This window comes from Ambystoma mexicanum, chromosome 9 (assembly GCF_040938575.1).
Source record: "Ambystoma mexicanum isolate Mex_15411 chromosome 9, UKY_AmexF1_1, whole genome shotgun sequence".
NCBI classification, from domain to species: Eukaryota; Metazoa; Chordata; class Amphibia; order Caudata; family Ambystomatidae; genus Ambystoma; species Ambystoma mexicanum.
The window spans coordinates 790,876,064-790,888,100 of NC_090931.1; positions in this window are offsets into that span (position 1 = coordinate 790,876,064).

Sequence of the window (12,037 nt, forward strand, 5' to 3'; positions counted from 1 at the left end):
GCTGGGGGTACAGTAAGGATAGCTGCGCAAGGACCCTGTGTAGGTTCAGGCACGAGTGTAGCAAGTGTGGTGGAAAACACCCTCTCACGCAGTGTTTCCAACAGGGAGACAGGGGGAGGGGGAGAGGTTCAGGAAAAGGGGTTGGAGGGAAAAGCTTTTACTCCAATTAAAGTGGGTGTGTTGGAAAAATGGTTGCAATTTTATCCAGATAGGGAAGGGGCTAAGATTTTGAGTGAGGGGTTTTGTCAGGGGTTCAGATTAGGTTACCAGGGTCCTAGGGTGCGTCGGTGGGTTGAAAATTTGAAGTCGGCGAGAGAAAATGTTGAGGTGGTAAGACAAAAATTGAACAAGGAAATAGCGGCAGGAAGGATAGTGGGCCCATTTGATGACGTGCCGGGTGATTTAGTGATATCCCCATTGGGGGTGGTGCCCAAGAAAGCTCCGGGGGAGTTCAGACTGATTCATCATTTGTCATGGCCGGAGGGTATGTCAGTTAATGATTTCATTGCCCCGGAAGAATGTGGGGTTGTGTATGCAAGTGTTGACCAGGCGGTTGAGCTGATAAGGAAGGAAGGGCAAGGGGCCTTCATGGCCAAGTGCGATATCAAGGCGGCTTTTAGGTTATTGCCGGTGCACCCAGAGGATTTTTGGTTGTTGGGTTTGCAGTTTAAGGACCGCATATACATAGACAAAGCATTGCCAATGGGGTGCGCAATTTCCTGTGCTTTGTTTGAACGGTTCAGCTCTTTTCTACAGTGGGTTTTCTCATTCAGCTCGGGGTGGGAGAGTGTGCTGCACTATCTGGATGATTTTCTGTTCATTAGCGGGGCAAAAAGAGAGGAGGATTGCAGAGAAATGCTAAAGTTGTTTCAGGAATTGATGGAGGAGCTGGGTGTACCATTAGCCGAAGACAAAACAGAAGGGCCGGCAGTGGTGTTAACATTTCTAGGAATTGAACTGGATTCAGTGGCCATGACCTCACGCTTGCCGCACGACAAGGTGAGCAAATTGGTGGTACTGTTGGAGAAAGCGGTGGGGGCCAAGAAAATGATGCTGGTGGAGATGCAGAGATTGGTTGGGCATCTGAATTTGCATGTAAGGTGGTGGCCCCAGGGCGGACGTTTTGCAGGAAAATGGCAAGGGCCATGGCGGGAGCAAAGTGCCCACATCATCGGATAAGAGTATCGGGGGCAGTGAGGGAGGATTGCAGAATTTGGCTGCGCTTCTTGGAGAGTTTCAATGGAGTGTCAATGTGGTTGCAGGGAGACCCGGTGACATGGGAAGCTCAGATACTCTCGGATGCAGCGGGGGCCGGTGGTTTTGGAGTGTTTTGGGGGGGAAAATGGTGTGCGGAAAAGTGGCCGGCGAGGTGGTTGAAGGAAGGGAGGAGTATAGCATTTTTTGAATTTTTTCCATTACTAGTGGCATTGGAGTTGTGGGGGAAGGAGTTGCAAAACAAGAAGGTGAACTTCAATGTCGACAACGAATGCGTGGTCCATGTGGTGAACAGGCAGTCAGCTAGGGATCAGAGGGTGGCAAGACTGATGAGAGAATTTGTCCTGCGTTGCATGGAATGGAATGTGGTGTTTAAGGCAACACATGTGCCGGGGAAGGATAATGGCATCACTGATGCATTATCTCATTTTCAATGGCAGAGATTCCGTGGATTGGCTCCAGATGCAGATCAGGAGGGGCAGCAGATTCCGGAGGAGCTGTGGAAGATAGGAAGCTGAGAGCGCTTGCTCTGGTGGAGGGTTCATTGGCCACGGCATCTAAGAAGTCACACAGGAGGGCCTGGGAGGATTTTATTAGAGGAGGAGCTTGTAGTTGGAAGGGTAGATGGGATGCGGAAGAGCGGAGGAGGGATGATGTCACGAATTTCCTTCTGAGGTGCATGGACAGGGGCGGGTCAAGGGCAACGATAGCAGGAAAGCTAGCAGGGATTGCCTTTTACGGGAAATGGTTTTGGGGTTTTCAACCAAGCGGGGGGGAGATGGCGAGTAGGATGTTGGAAGGATGGGCAAGGGAGAGTAAGAGGGACAAGGATAAGAGGAGGCCGATATCGGCTGAATTGCTGCAGAGGTTGATTGAGGTGGTGGGGGGAGTTTGCTGGTCGGTATGGGAAGGGGAACTGTTTGCGACTTGTTTTACGTGGTTATTCTTTGGGGCTTTCAGGGTTTCTGAGTTGGTCGGGGGAAAAGGGGGGGTAGGGCGACTGCAATGGGAAGATGTTCAAATTACAGAAGAAGGTTTAGACATCAAGATTAAAAGGTCCAAGACGGATCAGAAGGGAAGGGGCTCTTGGGTTCTGCTGGGTCGAGGGAGCGAGGTTTTATGCCCAGTTCAGGCAGGCAAGGTGTGGAGGGAGCGCTGTGGGGGTAAGTCAGGCTTGGTTTTTCAGCATGCGGATGGATCACCGGTTTCAGCGGCAGAGGTGCTAGGGGTATTGCGGAAGGCGCTGTTGACGGTGGGAGAAAAGGCTGAGGATTTCGGGACTCATTCTTTTAGGATGGGCGCAGCATCTGAGGGTACCAGACTGGGTTTTTCGGAAGACAAGGTGAAAAGATTGGGGCGTTGGAGGTCGGGGAAATACAAGGGGTACGTCAGGGATTTTGGAAAAGGGGAATGTTGAAGAAAGGTGGAGGAGGACTTTGTGGGCAAAATGTTGTTGTATTATTTTTGACTCGTCAGTAATTTTTGTAATTTCTGTTTCAGATGCTGCGCAAAAGAAGGGGGAGTTGGCGCAAGTTTGGATTGTTGGCCATTCAATTGTGAAGTGGGCTGGGAAAGAGGCGGAGAAAAGAGTGTTTGGAAGGCAGTTGGGGTGCAGTTACAAGGAAGTGGTGGTGAGATGGCACGGTTTGGGGGGCCTGCGGTGGGATCAGCTGCTGCCCATATTGGCAGGGATGAGGGAACGCTATGGGGTTCCAAGGGTGGTGATGCTGCATGCTGGGGAGAATGACCTGGTGAGAGATACGGGGGTGGCTCTGCTAAAGAAAATGAAGAGGGACTTAGTGTGGGTGCGGGATATGTGGCCTCAAGCGGTGGTGATGTGGACTAAGTTGTTGCCGCGAAGAGTTTGGAGGGGAGCGAGAAGTGAGGGAGCAATAGAGCGGGCCAGGAAGGGGATAAACAGGGAAATGGTAAAATTTTGTGCCTCGGTGGCGGTGCAGGTCATGGACCATAAGGAAATAACATATGAGGGTTTCCTTATCTTTAGAGAGGATGGGGTACACTTGTCCGTGTATGGGAATAATCACTACCTGGCGGACTTGGGTTCTTGGCTGGGAGACTGGGTAAAACGTTTGAGGTAGAAAAATTTGGGGGGGGGTTGGGGCAGAAAGAACTCCTCGGGGGAGGGTTTTTCTGGTGCCGGGGGCATGGCCCCTTTTGATGTGGGGGGAGGGAAGCACAATGGGGGAATGACACGGGAAAGGAGGGGATGGCGCTGTTTGCACAAGCAGGTCACCCCGGGGGAACAGGTATTGAGCCTGGAGGGGCATGGCCCCTGGGAGAAAGCGGGACGCCTGGAAAAGGGGCAAGGAGACGGTAGGATCCAAGGGATCATTAGGGAGGAAATTGGTTATTTAATTATTTAATTGTTGGGGAAAAATGAAAATGAAAATGTTTAAGTTATTTAATTGATTGTTCAAATATCTCTTTAGTTTGTTAGGCCATGGAGCCAGTTAAGCGTTTGATTGTAAGCTTTGGCCTGTCACATTAAAGCGACCTTTTCCACTTTTAAATGAGTCTGGGTTTTTGTGCAGTAAGCCAAAAGGGGGGCCCAGGGGGGAACGCGAAGCGTTTCCCCCCGGGGAGTTTTTGGCGCTGCACACGGCCAGCGAGTGGCCGTGGGGGTGCAGAGCGCCTCACTGGGAGGTATTTAAGGGCTCAGGGAAGGTTCGGGAGGCAGGCGACGGTTAGGACTTGGTGATTGTCCCGCCCTCCCACCCCTTCATTTTGGCTTTAGGGTAATGTCAGTTATGGAATAGGGGGGGTCCATTGTTCATGGGATTATGCGGGGGGTTTCTAGATGTCATGGGGAGTTTTTATGAGTTTTTGGGGTCTGTTATGAGGGTAGGGTTTGGTAGTTTTGTGTGACAGGTCGGGGCATTGTGAAAGTTTGTGTGAAATATATGTTGCTGATGTGGCAGGTCATAGGAAGGGGGAGTTTGGTGTAGAGGGGAGTTTAAAAGGGGTTGAAGTGGGCTGGGGCGACGGGGGCATGGCCCCTTTTGATGTGGGGGGAGGGAAGCACAATGGGGGAATGACACGGGAAAGGAGGGGGTGGCGCTGTTTGCACAAGCAGGTCACACCGGGGGAACAGGTATTGAGCCTGGAGGGGCATGGCCCCTGGGAGAAAGCGGGACGCCTGGAAAAGGGGCAAGGAGACGGTAGGATCCAAGGGATCATTAGGGAGGAAATTGGTTATTTAATTATTTAATTGTTGGGGAAAAATGAAAATGAAAATGTTTAAGTTATTTAATTGTTTGTTCAAATATCTCTTTAGTTTGTTAGGCCATGGAGCCAGTTAAGCGTTTGATTGTAAGCTTTGGCCTGTCACATTAAAGCGACCTTTTCCACTTTTAAATGAGTCTGGGTTTTTGTGCAGTAAGCCAAAAATGGTCCTGCTATCTTTTCAGGCAAGACTTAACAGCAGTGTACTCATCCATACGGACAAAAATGTTCTACATAAAAAAAAGGCAGAATAGTGTCAAAACTCCATTCGCACCTGGCACAGAAAATATGGCACTGGTGGGTCAGGAGACACATCTACATTCAAGCACAGCACGTCCCAGGTGATCACAACTTCCTAGTTGACAGTGTGAGCAGAGTGCTGCAACAAAATCACAAGTGGGAACTGAACCCAAATTCACTCAAACTGATTTTTGCTCTCTGGGGGACACCCAACAGTAGGTCTGTTTGGGACAGGCCCAGAGCACTGAATGCTCAACCTTTGCATCCAGGTCCCCAGAGAAGAGGTTGCTAGGAAATGCTCCATGGATACGTTGGTCTGGGATATTTGCCTATGCATACCCTCCAACACCTTTACCCTGCAAGTATTAAACTACTGGATACACAATCAATGCTAATCCTCATTGCGCCAGTCTGGGCAAGGCAAACATGGTACCCACACCTCATGAGGATGGTGGTTCAACTCCTATCAAGCTACGGCCAGCACACAGCTTAGTGACACAACAGAAAGCTCAACTAATGCGCCCAGGCCCACAAATCATGAATTTGGCAGCATAGCTCCTGAAGTCATAGAGTTCGGGCACTTCCTGCCAAGATCTGTTGGAATATTACGAGAAGCCAGATAACCCAACACTAGACACTGTTACCTCAACAAATCGAAACGGTCTGTCATATTGTGCCCAAAGAAGGGTATCAACCCTTTTAAATGTTCACCAGAAGATATTGTGATATGCATTCTATATCTTCTAGGCTCAAAATGTATCCTGGTGTAGGGTGCCTGTTGTTAAGGCTTTTATGGAGAATGTCAGGCATATTTTCCCACCGGCTGCATGGATAGGATCTTAATACAGTCGTATAAAGACTCATGGGGGACCCCTTTTGAACCAATGCATAAGACACTATTGAGGGGACTCGCTTATAAGGTAGCTTTTTTAAATAGCTGTTACCGGCGCTGTCAGAGAACCATTCGTCACTATTCATAATCATAAGGTGGGTTTAAGAACTCATTGCTTTTCACCCAAAAACATTTCTAAGTTCCATTTCAATCAATCCATCGATTTGCTGATTTTTCCAAACTTAAGAAGGTATGGGAAAACAGCACACACTAGATGTATGCCCAGTCGTAATGTTCTACCTTAACAGAACCAAAGAAGTTCAAAAGACAAGCCAACTCTTTGTTTTGTTTGCAGTGGGGTGAATGGATTACCCAGCAGCTGAGTCCACCATTGTTGGTCTGGTGTCTTCAACTCGTTTGCACACTGGCACATAGAACATTTCCATTCACACCAAGGGCCCATTCCACACGTAGGACACGTGCACCATCAGCATTCATTGCTAATGTTTCATTTGAAGAAATATGTGAGTCTGCAATCTGGAGTTCAGTCCACATTTTTACACAACACTATTGTGTAGATACTCAAACAAGAGCTACTTCACAGTTGGGACAAGCTGTATAAAAGCATTTATTTGCAACTGTACCCGAAACTCACACACCAACTTTTTCTGGTACTGCTTGGTAGTCTGCAAAGCATGTGAAGCTAAGCAGATTCACAACATCAGAAGACTAACATTATTTACCCAGTAAACGTCTTACTGTGGCTTGTATCTACTTAGAATCCTACGCACCCGCCCTGCCCCCACACACGGAAATATTCTCTCAGCACAGACAGGTGCAATGTAGGGAAAACAATCTGAGAATGTTGACTTGTGATGGAGGAATCCTCACCAAACTTTGCAAAGAAAAGTATATGGCCTCCTCAGAATGATTTTGTGATGTTTGGTGTGGTTTTGTCCATTGGGGGGCAAAGTTATAGAGGGGCAAAATGTGTGGAAATCCTCATAGATGCAATGTAAAACAAATTTGCTTGTGCCTGAAGCCCAAACAGCTGGATGGACTTATGCCAAATTTGTGCCAGGAGTGGCGGCTTGGTCCAAAAAGTTTTTTTAAAAATGGGGATACCTGGGTCCGGTCTACGGATTCATTTCTTGATTCGGGGTCCGCTGACACACCCTGGACCAATCAGAGAGCAGTGTGACATCCATGGACAATGTACGCACCCGTTGATTGGGTGTTAAAAAATGTGAGGTGCGTCAAATTTTTTTAAATGGTCGCCATATTGGATCCGCGGACAGCTGCCATAGTTCGCGGACATCACAGTCTAAACGTATTAAAAAACACAACATTGCACTTGTAAAACTAATGAAACAATCTCTGGGGATGTGAGCGGTGATGAGGATGGGATGGCATATGGCCATTAGAAGCCAGAAAACTGGGGGGTTTTCATCTCCGAAGTCCACAAACAACTCAGATGTGGCATGGCCGGTGGACACGGCCACTCTATATGTTAAGGCCCGAAGAATAACTCAGGTGCAATGCTTTTGTCTTGAAAGCAAAACAATGCATAACAACACAGGTTCGAATAACAGGCTCGCGCTTAGAAACCGGCTTTGGTATTATGCGCGTTATAAAAGAACAATTATAATAATTATAAAACACTTGCACCCCATTGCACAAAGACGTTCATCAATCACAAACTGGTTTTGACAGTTGTATTGTTATGTATAAAAGATTGTAGGCTTTGTGAACTCACGATGTTTTAAGGCAATGCACAGTGAGATTCAATTTTTTGCCATGCACCATAAACTGGTTAAGCAGCATGCTACAAGCCCTTTATTTTATGCCTGGTCTCTTGATGACTGTTGTGATACATCGCACAACCCCAACTAACGACATTCAAGCAGCATGAAAAAAAATAAAAAATGACTGGCTTCAGGAATAACATAGCCCAAATACATTTGCACCCATAGCAAAAATCAAAAGCTGGCAACTATGAATGTATGCAGAGTAAGTGAACATATATCTTAAAGTGAAATACACAAATGTAGTTCAATTGATCTTCCCGTTAAAAAAAGTGTGCAAGATAAAATAGCATTGGACTTTCAAAAAAGTAATGAACACCAGAAAAATAACCTGAGAGAGGAAATGTTCCAGTAAATATGCTGGCAAAGTATTAAAGGTGCTCACGTTCTAAGCCCAGCAACCTCTCGTCACAATTTTCCTTGGAAAACAAAATCCCAATATGAAACAAGTGCTTGTGGTCTTATGGGTAAGCGTCTGCACTGGGGGGATGACAACCTGAGTAAAATCCTGGCAGCCAAATACTTGAGTAAGCTTGCCAACCTCAAAAACACCAAGGGGTTGCACCCGCCCTCTGAAACAAAGTTACGCTGTCCTTATGCTGTGTTACATGTGTCCTTTACTTGTGCCCTGAAAAGCAGCCAGAACCAGGGGAAAATAACTGCACCAGTGTTCAGGACTGCAAACTCGCTTGCCACATTGTAGGCAAATACTCATGACGTACTTGCCCTCTCATTTCCCCTCATCACCCACATGTCTGGCTTTCAACAATACTCTCCTTTATAAAGATGGCTTGAAAAGTATGCATACCGTATTTTCACTCAAATATATAAATCGTTATCGAACTATTTTAGGCAAAAAGTGTACAATTGTGGCATTATTCCCCCCATTTTGACTGGGAAACTACAAATACCAGAATGCAATTCAGCAAAAGGCAAAAAATTGGTCTCTAAGTGCAATACTTTCAAGGACTGACATTAAAAAAACAAATAATGTGGATGCTGACCGGGTGTTTTCTTAGTATGTTATGAGATATTTAAAACTAAGAAAACACAGGGCATTCGGAACTGTGGACTGTCTCCAATCCATGCAGTAACTGGGACCAACCCTTCTTAGCTTCAAGGCGAGGAAGGTGCCTTTCCCCTCAGGCCACGTTGCTCTGAGTGGTTTATTAACCTGTGCACATTTGTTAGGCAACATGGTCTGACGGTGCCAGCCGCTACCTGGCTTTGAAGTTAAGCAGAGTCAGTCCCAGTTATAGTTTCCGGATGCATATTGTGTCACTTTTTCACCCCTTACGTCAATGTACCTGTCAAAATATTTTTTTTTATTTAGTTTTACTTTTTTTCTATAGCCGCGGGTACAGAACTACAGATAACCTCGACTCACTGTAGTCATTTTATATATGAACTACAGATAGCCGTGGTTATCTGTGGTTTATTATAGCCGTGAATATCGGAAACACAGATCAAATTAAAAGGCTTTCTTGCCCCCCCAGAGCCTCACCAAGTGCCTCCATCATCTGTGCCAGCTTCCCCAACTCACCAGATGGCCTCCTCACCTCCCCTGCCCTCTACCTTTCCCCCCCACAACATAGGCTGTTTCTGTGATGCAGTTTGCTTTGAGATGTCGGCTATTCGAGGTTACAGCCGAGGTTACAGAAAAGCTTTGTGTTGTAAACTCAGTCCCTAGACCCCCTCCAACTCCCAAATTTCACTTGGTGACCTCTAGCCACCCCCACCTCTAGACTAATGAGATTTGCAATTATTTTGACCTGCCAATGGCTTTTTCCCTGCTTTTCATTTTCAGATATCCTGGGCTATAGCCGCAGCTATCTCACGCATTGAGAAAAAAAAAAGATGGTGACCGTTTCATTTCTAAATAAAACTGTTTTGGTAGTTTACCTTAGATATAGTTATCTATTTTTGAGAAGGGAACACCCCCTTCTGCATCAAACAGTTAAAAAACTACTGCACGGAATAACCCCAAACCACAAAAAGGCCTCTTTGTAACGCTTCATGCCCAAGTTGTTTTGGGCCTTGTCCAAATCCGTCCAGTGGTTTGGGCTGTGCGGTCTGGTGAAAATGTACCTTGTTTGTCTACGGGAAAATGAATGGGAAGTAGGCCGCAACATTGGAATTTATTTTTTGTTGATGTCTTCTTAATAACATATTTATTTTTTAACGACTCTGCAACACTTTGCAGTCTGGCAACTTCAGTATTTCATCCTAATCCGTCACACAAATGAAAAGTTATAAGCAATAGAATATTTCGAGGTTCCCATGGGAGTCTGACTTACCTTTACTATATGGCGGCTATATATATATATATATACATATATATATATATATGTACATATATATATATATATATATATATATATATATACACAAAGCAAACAAAACTGCAATTAGGCAGTTTACAGCGGCACTCCTCCATCTTCATTCCAAGAACCACGCCACAATTCCACGTTATCACTGTAATAGTAGTCCTTTATTCATTTGTAGATGGACAGCTGAGAAAACACACGTGAACAAACAATAACGCGTTTCACCCAAAACGGGCTTCGTCAGATTGTTACTGACACAATGAATGCATTCTATTTAACCAATTGCCTCTTTCCATGTAAGCCCCTTCCCTACTTTGAGACACTAGACTTGTAGTTCATTACAAATTGGTTGTCCGTTGGAGGCGGCCATGTTGGATTTCCAATCGCATTTGGCATTTATATTGCATTGGCTTAACATAGAGATATAGGCTGTATGTTTGAACTTCGTACGTACTCTTTTCAGATATACATATACACGGTAATAAGTATCTTGGTTTGTAAAAATACATAAACACTGATTAAATAAACGGATGAAGTTTAATAATAAAGTGTCTAATGCTTTTGGAAATCTGGAAGGCTTAATTGTCCGAAGGACTGCCTAAGCTTGATAAAGTGCATAGTGCTATCAGTGCTTGTATATGTCAACTATTGATACTTTCCCGTGTTGGTTTTCGGTACTTTAAACAATAAAGTGCCATGTGCATTCGGTATGATAATTTTTGTTGTATCGTGACATGCTATGCTATTGGAACAATACAAATTGTGGGCCATTGGACTCGAATAGTGCATTTCTTAAAGTGTCTGGTGCTATTGGGAGTTTATGAGGCTTAATTGTGCATAGGATTGCCTGAGCTTGATAAGGTGCTTGGTGCATACAGTACTTGGATATGTTAACAATTGGTACTTTTCTAAATTAATTGTTCGTGCCTTATGCAATAAAGTGCTATGTGTATTCTGAATGTATCATTATACAGACATTTACATTAATAAATTGTCAAAAATATGTGCATTGTGATGTGCAAAATCGCTATACTTTTCTAAAATAATGATCATTATGTTACATACTATTTTATAAGATGCAATTCACGTCCATCACTATGCAGGAAGTTGCTTTTGTAATATTAATATTGGGAGATGTGCTATACATGTCATTATATCATCTTATATACTGATGTTAACTTCATTAAGGACCAGTCTCCCTTTTAACTGTATACTCTTGCACATAATTATTACTTAATCTTTAAGACTTCCATCATTTTGACCCTTTTCCCAGTACTGTTGTACAAGCTCATTCTAAACAATACTTCTAGGTTTCATATGGTCAGGATTTGATATTCTAATTTGCTGCATTGTGTCAGAGAGAATTTATGTTAAAAACGTGTGCTGTGCCCAAAACATTTAAATGTGCCAATGAAAAACATGTATAAAAAGTATATAAAAAGGTTGCATATGAAAAAAGCACACATAAAATACTTGTCCAGTTTGCTGCCCCAGATGTTGCTTATCTTTCCATTTGTCAAATGCACTTGATATCACCCTTGTTATATTGACTTGAGATCTAATTTTCTGGGGAAAAAAGTCAATTTGCCTGTCTGATTTATTGGACAACATTGACATTTCTGCTCATCACCAGACTTCTCAATTTCTAAGTAATTTCTGATCTGATTTATTCTCCTATAAATGTGTACAGTTCTTTATCTTTATTATGTCCACCTGGGGATTTAGTATTATAGTCAATTATATATTGACTCTCCAGTTGTCGCAATTGCCGCTCTCTGTCACCCCCTCTTGGATGTTGCTGGACGTGATCTTTGCCAAAGAATTTGAGTGACTTTATTTATCACAAATTTTACATATATATATCAGCCTGAGGCATCCCAGGCAGGGGTGGTATGCATGGTATTTGTTTCTGGTGTTTCTGGAGTTCTTGTACTGTACCCCTGCCATGGTTATGTGACTCATGATGTCTAGAAACAATTAAACTACATCCTTTCCTAAATCAGTGGAGTGCCTTGAGAAAATATTTTTTCCTATGAACTTGTCTGGACATCTGTGTATATCTGAACGAAAGTGGTCTCATATATATATATATATATATATATATATATATATATATATATATATATATATATATATATATTCAGTAAAAAAAAACTTTGTTAAAGGGACGTTATGGTTCAAAGTAAAACCGAAAAACCCCTGAAATTCGGCAGTTATGCTAAGATAAGCAACCATAACTCGCGCCACCATGCACTTCTAACACTAACACCCAGGACATCAAAGATGACATCACAAATGTCATTGATGACATCACATAGCCCAAATGGAAAGCACCATAGTGCAAAACTACCACATGGGGACTGTTGATCCTGCCC